Source organism: Arachis duranensis, chromosome 9 (assembly GCF_000817695.3).
Source record: "Arachis duranensis cultivar V14167 chromosome 9, aradu.V14167.gnm2.J7QH, whole genome shotgun sequence".
Lineage (NCBI taxonomy): Eukaryota > Viridiplantae > Streptophyta > Magnoliopsida > Fabales > Fabaceae > Arachis > Arachis duranensis.
In genome coordinates this window covers 66,884,438-66,892,082 of record NC_029780.3, presented here as the reverse complement: position 1 = coordinate 66,892,082, position 7,645 = coordinate 66,884,438, and the positions used below count along the sequence as shown (strand labels likewise).

The 7,645-nt window shown below is 39.0% G+C and overlaps 1 non-coding gene across 1 annotated transcript; it reads left to right on the top strand.

Moving 5' to 3' along the window:
• Window positions 1-5,378: 5,378 nt before the first annotated feature.
• On the top strand, window positions 5,379-5,484 carry LOC127742131 (small nucleolar RNA R71). Its single transcript, XR_008003318.1, has one exon. It is a non-coding gene; the product is annotated as a small nucleolar RNA R71 (small nucleolar RNA).
• Window positions 5,485-7,645: the final 2,161 nt, after the last annotated feature.

Sequence of the window (7,645 nt, the reverse complement as noted above, 5' to 3'; positions counted from 1 at the left end):
ATCAAGTTCATGAAGGAGCTGTTGTCAAAGAAAAAGCATTTAATGGGAGATGAGACAGTAGTCCTGACTAAGGAATATAGTGCTATAATTCAGAATAACTTGCCAAGGAAGATGCCAGATCCAGGGAGCTTTCAAATTCCATGCACCATTGGGAGCACTACCTTTGAGAAAGCACTATGTGATCTGGGGGCAAACATAAATCTAATGCCCTTATCTGTGATGAAAAAGCTACAAATCCAAGAGGCACAACCCACAAAGATAGCATTACAGATGGCAGACAAATCTATGAAGCTTGCATACAGATTAGTGGAGAATATCTTGGTCAAAGTGGGTAAATTCTTCCTCCCAGCAGACTTTGTGATTCTTGATATAGGGGAGGATGAGAATGCCTCTATAATTCTAGGAAGACCATTCCTAGCCACTAGAAGAGCTCTAATTGATGTAGAAGTGGGTGAATTAGTGCTTAGAGTGCATAATGAGCAACTGGTCTTTCATGTCTTCAAAGATATACATCCAACAGGTGAAGAAGAGATGTGCATGCAGGCTGAGCTTATTGATCCAAACCTTTAAAAACCCCTGATGATACACAGCAGAATCTGCAGTTCAAACCTCCCTTGGTAACAATCAATAAAATTCCTCCTGACATCAAACCTAAGTTTGGTGTTGGGAATGCATCATCTACCAAGGAGGAGGTTCCCAAAAAGAAGAAAGTACCCAGAGGATGGAGAAACAAAAAAATCCCCACTGAAGGTTTCTCCCCAGGAATGAAGGTGGTGTTGACCAACAATCCAGCATGGGTTTATACAGTAATCAGAATCCTCTCTCTGGAGCATATTGAGCTACGTTATGGAGACACAGGAAAGAAGTTCAAAGTAAGGGGTGAAGAGCTGAGCCCCTATGATCCTCCTCCTTAGAGGAGCTAACCGTCAAGCTAGTGATGATAAATAAGCGCTTGTCGGAAGGCAACCGATAATTTCGTATCCTTAGCTATTTTTATTTTTCGTAGTAGTAATTTTCTTATTTGATTTTTATTGAGTTCTTACTAATTTTCTGATCACGCTGCTATTTTATCACAGGAACCGAACACCTCAAGCTCTATATAAAAAAAAGTGCATACGACGCGCAAGCGTCACTGACGCGAACGCGTCGATCATGTGTGAGTGAAAAAATATATTTGACAGAGAGTTGCACAGGAGTGGCTCCAGAATGGAGCCTTTCGCACAAAAGATCCCACGCGTTCGCGTCGTTTGTGATTTTTGCCATTCACGCTAGCGCGTCATTGACGCGAATGCGTGACCTGTAAATTCTACGTAAAAGAGTGTTTGGGCAGAGAGTTGTGCTGGCTTGGGGCAGGAAGTGTGCTAAAAGCAAAAATTTGGGCACGCGGACGCGTGACTGACGCGTCCGCGTCAATTTTGCACATATGGCCATCCACGCGAGCGCGTGCACGACGCGAACGCGTCGTATGAAAATTTGGCTCCCAAGCCATGCGAATAGAGAGTCGTGCGGGTGCTCGGATTGCTTCACGCGAATCACACAAAATCCATGGCCCGCGGACGCATACCTGACGCTAACGCGTCATTAAGAAAATTCGCGACCCACGCGTACGCATCGCTTGTGCAGCCCAGTTTTCTTTCTCTCTCTTTCCCAATCCTAAATTCTCTCTTATTCTTTTATCCTTTTATTTTTCTCTCCTCATAATCTCCGTCTCTTCAATTTTCAGTTCTTCTTTGCTTGAGGACAAGCAAACCTTTAAGTTTGGTGTTGTTGAACGCTGCGCTTACTAGTTTTCTGGCACAAAAAGGGAGGTAAATCATCTTCATTGAGGAGCACAACCTGAAGAATAGAGCTACCGCTAGGATAACTAAGATGGTTGAGTTCCTTTCATTTTTATTCCTCCCCTTTTTTCTATGTTATGTTCTGGCTTTCTGCTATTTTGCTTTAATTGTTGCATGATCTTTTATTAGTTAGAATCCTAGGACTAGTTTTTTTTAATTGCTTTAATGCTAAAAAGATGTTTCATGTACCACTCACTGAACTTGAATATAAAAATAAAAGAAAAAGAAGTGATGTATTGCATGAGAAATTGAGTTAATTCTAAGAATAGTCTGATTTACTTAAATGTGGTGGTATTTTCTGTGATTTTTGAATGCATGATATGAACAGTGCATATTTGAATTTGAATCAAGGGATGTTAATGTATAAGGAACAGGAATTTAGAGAATTATTATGACTTCTCTGAAATTTAGAAAAATTTAATCCTTGAAGCAAAAGAAATAGCAATAATAATAATAATAATAATAATAAATAATTAATAAATAAAAGCAAGGTCCAAGGCTCTGAGCATCAATGACTAGGGAGGTCAGACATGATTAAAAGCTCAAAGAGTTGTTTCCCTAGTTATATGCTTGTGGTGTGATTGTGTCAAGTAATCCTTGAGACAAAACACTTAGAGTCGAGACCAGGTGTGTTTAACAGAGTATGCCAAAGGCTTTGAGCATCACTGTTTGGGAGTAACTGAAAGAAAAATCAGAACTCAAAGAGAGTTTCCCAGTTAAGTGCTTGTGGTGTTTCTGTGTCAAGTAATCCTTGAGACAAAATATTTAAAGTCACGGCTAGGCTCAAGGTGCAAAGCACCAAAGAAAAAAAAATTAAAGTAAATTTTGCTGTGTTCAAGGATTAAACTGAAATATAAAAGATCAGAGAATTCATAATATTATCCAGATTCTAATTCCAAATGACATTAACATTCTTCTGATTCAAAGGAGAGTGAGATGCCAAACTTATTCAGGATTGCAGTTGTAAATCCCACTAGAAGAAGAGACACGAGCTTAATCAAACTCTCATTCTCATGCAAATTCACATCCTAAGCCTATATTAGTTTTGGTTGCTTGAGGACAAGCAACAATTTAAGTTTGGTGTTGTGATGCTTGAGCGTCTTGTCTATATTTTCCTAGTGAATTTGCACTTAAATTGCTATGTTTAATTAAGAATTAATTATATTTTAGCCACTATGGATGCTATTTTGAGTTTTGGGCAATTTTATTTATTTTAGGTAGCATTCAGCGGAATTTGATGGAGTTTCTACAGCACAAGAATCAAAGGAGATGGCTGCGAGGAGCGATGCGCACGCGTGCCTGACGCGTGCGCGTGATCTGGAAGTTTCCACGGCGACGCGTGCGCGTGACTGACGCGCACACGTGAATTGAAGATTTGCTCAGCAACGCGTTCGCGTGACCGACGCGTCCACATGGCTTGTGAGGAAGACCAGCGACGCGTACGCGTGACTGACGCATACGCGTGACGGGCGCGATCTGCAGAATTTACAGAAATCACTGGCATGGATTTTGTGCCGCATTTTAACCCAGTTTTTGTCCCAGAAAACATAGATTGGAAGCTGCAGAATAGACAATCAAGTGGTCCCCACCTATCAGCTGAAGACTTGTTAATTAATTCGAATTTAAATTCAAATATTATCTTTTAGGAAAAGTTATTATTTTTAGTTTTAGATAATTAGATTTTAAAAATTGATTAGGAGTAGTAATAAAATAGGAACTCTGTACATTTAGACAAGGACACAGATGATTACCAGAACCCTTATTTTTCTTCTCTGAACTATGAGCAACTAATCCTGCATTGTTAAGGTTAGGAGCTCTTTCTATTTTCATGGATTGATTCATTTGATCTTTTTAATTTAATCCATGTCTTGATTTATATTTCAATAATTGTTTTCGTTCTTTATTCTATGAATATTGGGTGGAACGGAAGTATGACCCATGTTCTAGTTGAGTTCTCGTAAAACTTGGAAAAGCTCTTTACTTGAACAACAGCTTGAAAACATATTATACTCAATTTTTAATTGTTTGTATTTAAAGGGATACGTGACATATAATCCCCTTATTTGTGGATAATTAGGATTCTTTTGGCATATAAACTAGAAATTGATCATCACCCTCTAATTGGAATTAATTGACCAAGGAATTGGCAATTAATGAATTTTAGAGGAGACTAGGAAGGTCTAAAGAATTAGGGTCTAGTCACATATAGTTTGCCATGAAATTAAATCTTGCATGATTAAATTAATTAGTAATAAAAGTTAATCCGGAAATTAGATAACTCTGAAACCTTAACTGCTTTCCCAAATAATTTATTTCCAATTCATTGCTGCTTGCTTTCTGAAATTCTTAAAGTACTGTTTAATGCTCTTTGAATATCTCAAAACCATTTTCTGCTTGCCTAACTAATCCTATCAAACGCTATTATTGCTTGATCCATCAATCCTCGTGGGATCGACCCTTACTCACGTAAGGTATTACTTGGTACGACCCGGTCCACTTGTCGGTTAGTAGTGTGGGTTGTAAAATACCGCACCATACACCACCCTTTAGCCTTTGGGGAAAGGGTGCATATGGGTTTAGGATCTCCCTTTTCTTTATCTCTTCCTTGAGTATGGGTTGGGGTGCATAGTTTCTTTCTTCATGATTTTCCTTTGGACTGTCTTGGAGGTGTTTTGTTTGTGTGTCTACTTCCTCCACACTCTTCTCATTACTTGTGGTGATCATCTTGCTTTCTTCCTACCTGACCTTCCTTGTTTCTCCTCTTGGATTCTTCTCTGTGTCACTGGGAAATCCATCAGTGGGTTTGGAAAACTATTGAGATAAATATCCTACTTGGGATTCTAGTCTCTTGATGGTTTCCCCTTGGTTTTTGATATTAGCTCGCACTTCATCCTTAAATACCTTGTTGTCTTGGACTTATTTACATATTTATTTAAGTAGAGCCTCAATCTTGGAAAGTCTATCCTCAGTTAGTGATGGTGGGTTGAGATTAGGTTGTTGTTGATAGGATCTATGTGAGGAATGTTGGTGAGTTGCATTGTTGTTGGAATTGTGGTTGTGCGTCTCTGGTCTGAGCCTTGGTCTTGTTTATTTTCCCATTCAAAGTTAGGGTGATTACTCCATCCAGAGTTGTAAATTTTGGAGTACGGATCATGGATTTGTCTAGGTGAGTTCCCAACATAATTGGCTTGTTCCCAGTCACCTTCTTCTCCTATATTCACTTCTTCTTGAGTTGGTGATGAAGTGATGACTGCTGCAACTTGGTTTTCTTCCACCTTCTTGGTAAGATCTGCTAGCTACTTGGTGATCATGTTGTTTTGAGCCAGTAATGCATCCATGTGATTCAGCTCCATTACTCCTCGAGTGTTGCTTATTTCAGAAGCATAGAAGTAGTCATTCTCAGCTACCGTTTCAATGACATCTATGGCTTCTTCAATGGTTTTTTTCTTGTTTAGAGATCCTCCTGATGAATGGTCTACAGCCTTCTTTGACTCATAAGAAAGACCTTCATAGAAAATGTGAAGTTGAACCTACTCATTGAACATGTCCGGTGGGCATCTTCTTGTTAAGTCCTTGAATCTCTCCCATGCCTCATAGAGAGTTTCACCATCTTGTTGCCTGAAAGTTTGTACCTCAGCTCTCAGCTGTTAATTCTTTGAGGAGGGTAGAATCTTGCCAAAAACTTGTTCACCACATCTTTCCAATGTATTAAGCTCTCCTTCGGGAAGGATTCAAGCCACTTAGATGCTTTGTCCCTGAGTGAAAAAGGGAACAAAAGTAGCCTATAGGCATTCGGATGGACTCCATTAGACTTCACAGTGTCAATTCTCAGGAAGGTGGTTAGATGTTGATTGGGGTCTTCTTGGGCACTTCCTCCAAATGAGCAGTTATTCTGAACAAGGGTGATGAGCTGGGGTTTTAATTCAAAGTTGTTGGCATGTATGGTGGGCTTTTGGAAGCTACTTCCACAGTTTCATGGATTTGGATTTATGTAAGAGCCTAGAACTCTCCTCTCTTGCCCAGCATGATTTGCAGGGCCTTCTCTGGCATGGTTGTGAGCTTCTCCTTCATGATGGTTTTCCAAATTCTCCTCCATGTTTGTTTCAAAGTACTCTTCCTCTTCCTCAGCACCAAGAACTCTTTTCCCTCTTGCTTCGCTCCTTGATCTATGGAGGGTCCTCTCAGGTTCTGAATCAAAGGAAGTTGAAGCTCCGCCTCTTCTCCCTGTCATACAACTAACAGAGCACATAGTAAGAGATAAAATGAAGTGATTGTTCTTGTTAGAGTGATTGTTAGTGTGAGTGGTGCAATTTATTAAACAGTTAGTGGGTTACTGAGCAGAATTGTAAGTAAATTCAAAGAAAAAAAAGAAAATAACGAGGGGATAGTGGGTGAGGAAGAAACTAAATAAACTGAAGGTAAATGACTAGATAAAATTAACAAACAAAAGAAAAATGCTCAATCTAGTGAACTTCCAACCTAATCATTGTTAATACAAAATCAATCCGCGGTAACGGCGCCATAAACTTGATGCACGGAAACTTGTCTCTCAACAAATTTCCCTTCGACAAGTATACTGAATTTGTCGTCAAGTAAAAACTCACAATAGAGTGAGGTCGAATCCACAGGGATTAACGGATTAAGCAATCAATGGTTAATTGATTATCCTAGTTAGACGAATCATATTGGGATGATGAGCAGCAGGAAATGTAAATGGCATAAAAGTAAAGAAAGCAATAAAGTGCAGAAAAGTAAAATGGAAAGAAAAGTAAATGTAAGAACTAAAAATAAAATGAACATTGGGATCAAGAGATATTGCAATCTTCCGGATTAAGTTCATTCTCATCTATTCCTCAATCAATGCATTCATTGATCTCCTTGGCAATCTTAAGTGATTGGATCCCAATTCCTTGGCAATCTAATCTCTCTAAGCTTGAACAATTTTCCAATTCCTTGATTTAATTGCTCATGGGAAGAGATGAAGTTTGGTCACTGATTATACCACACATATTCATAGATCAAAGTATTGGGAGGATTACATGTCACTATATCCGCCCAACCCCCAACCTAATCCAATGTGAGAGGGCATTTCTAGCATGATCTCCTCATTCCTCTTCCAAGGTTCTGAGGAGATCCAATTATGGAGAGCTTCTCTTCCAAGATAGCTAACCAATTGGATAAAGATCGAAAGTTCTCTAGTAAAATCAAGAGAAAAGAAAGAAGAAGAAGAATAAGAACTACAATTGATCCATTGAATCACAATAGAGCTCTCTAACCCAATGAAAAGAGTTAGTTGATCATTGCTCTACCAAAATAGAAACGAAGGAAAGTGTAGAAAAGTAAAGATGAAGATTAAAACTAGCATTGAAACTTCCAAATTCATAAATGAAAATTACAAAGAAAAGAAACTACTCCTAAGGAAGAAAAGAAGAGAAAAGGAAAAGAGTGGTTGAGGGGAGGGGTCCGAAGACCCACTTCCCTTGGAGTGTGCCAATTCACAGAAGTTCAAATTGGTCTTCACTCTCTCTCCCTTCCTTCAATTCTCTATTCTAGAATATCCTCCTTGAATGAAAAGACTAAGGCCTTTATATAGGCTCTCCTAAATTACATAATGAAATTAAAAGCAAATTACAATTAAATGAAAATTCCTATTCTAGAGGCTTCTTGTGGCCTTGATTGGTTGACAATTGTGGGCTTACTTGCTTGAGCTTTGAAGTGGACTTGAGAGAGAAGTGAATCAAGTTGAGGTCCAGGTGCTTAGCTTTAGTGCTGCCGTTAGCCACACTAATGCTACAAGTGTGGCGTTA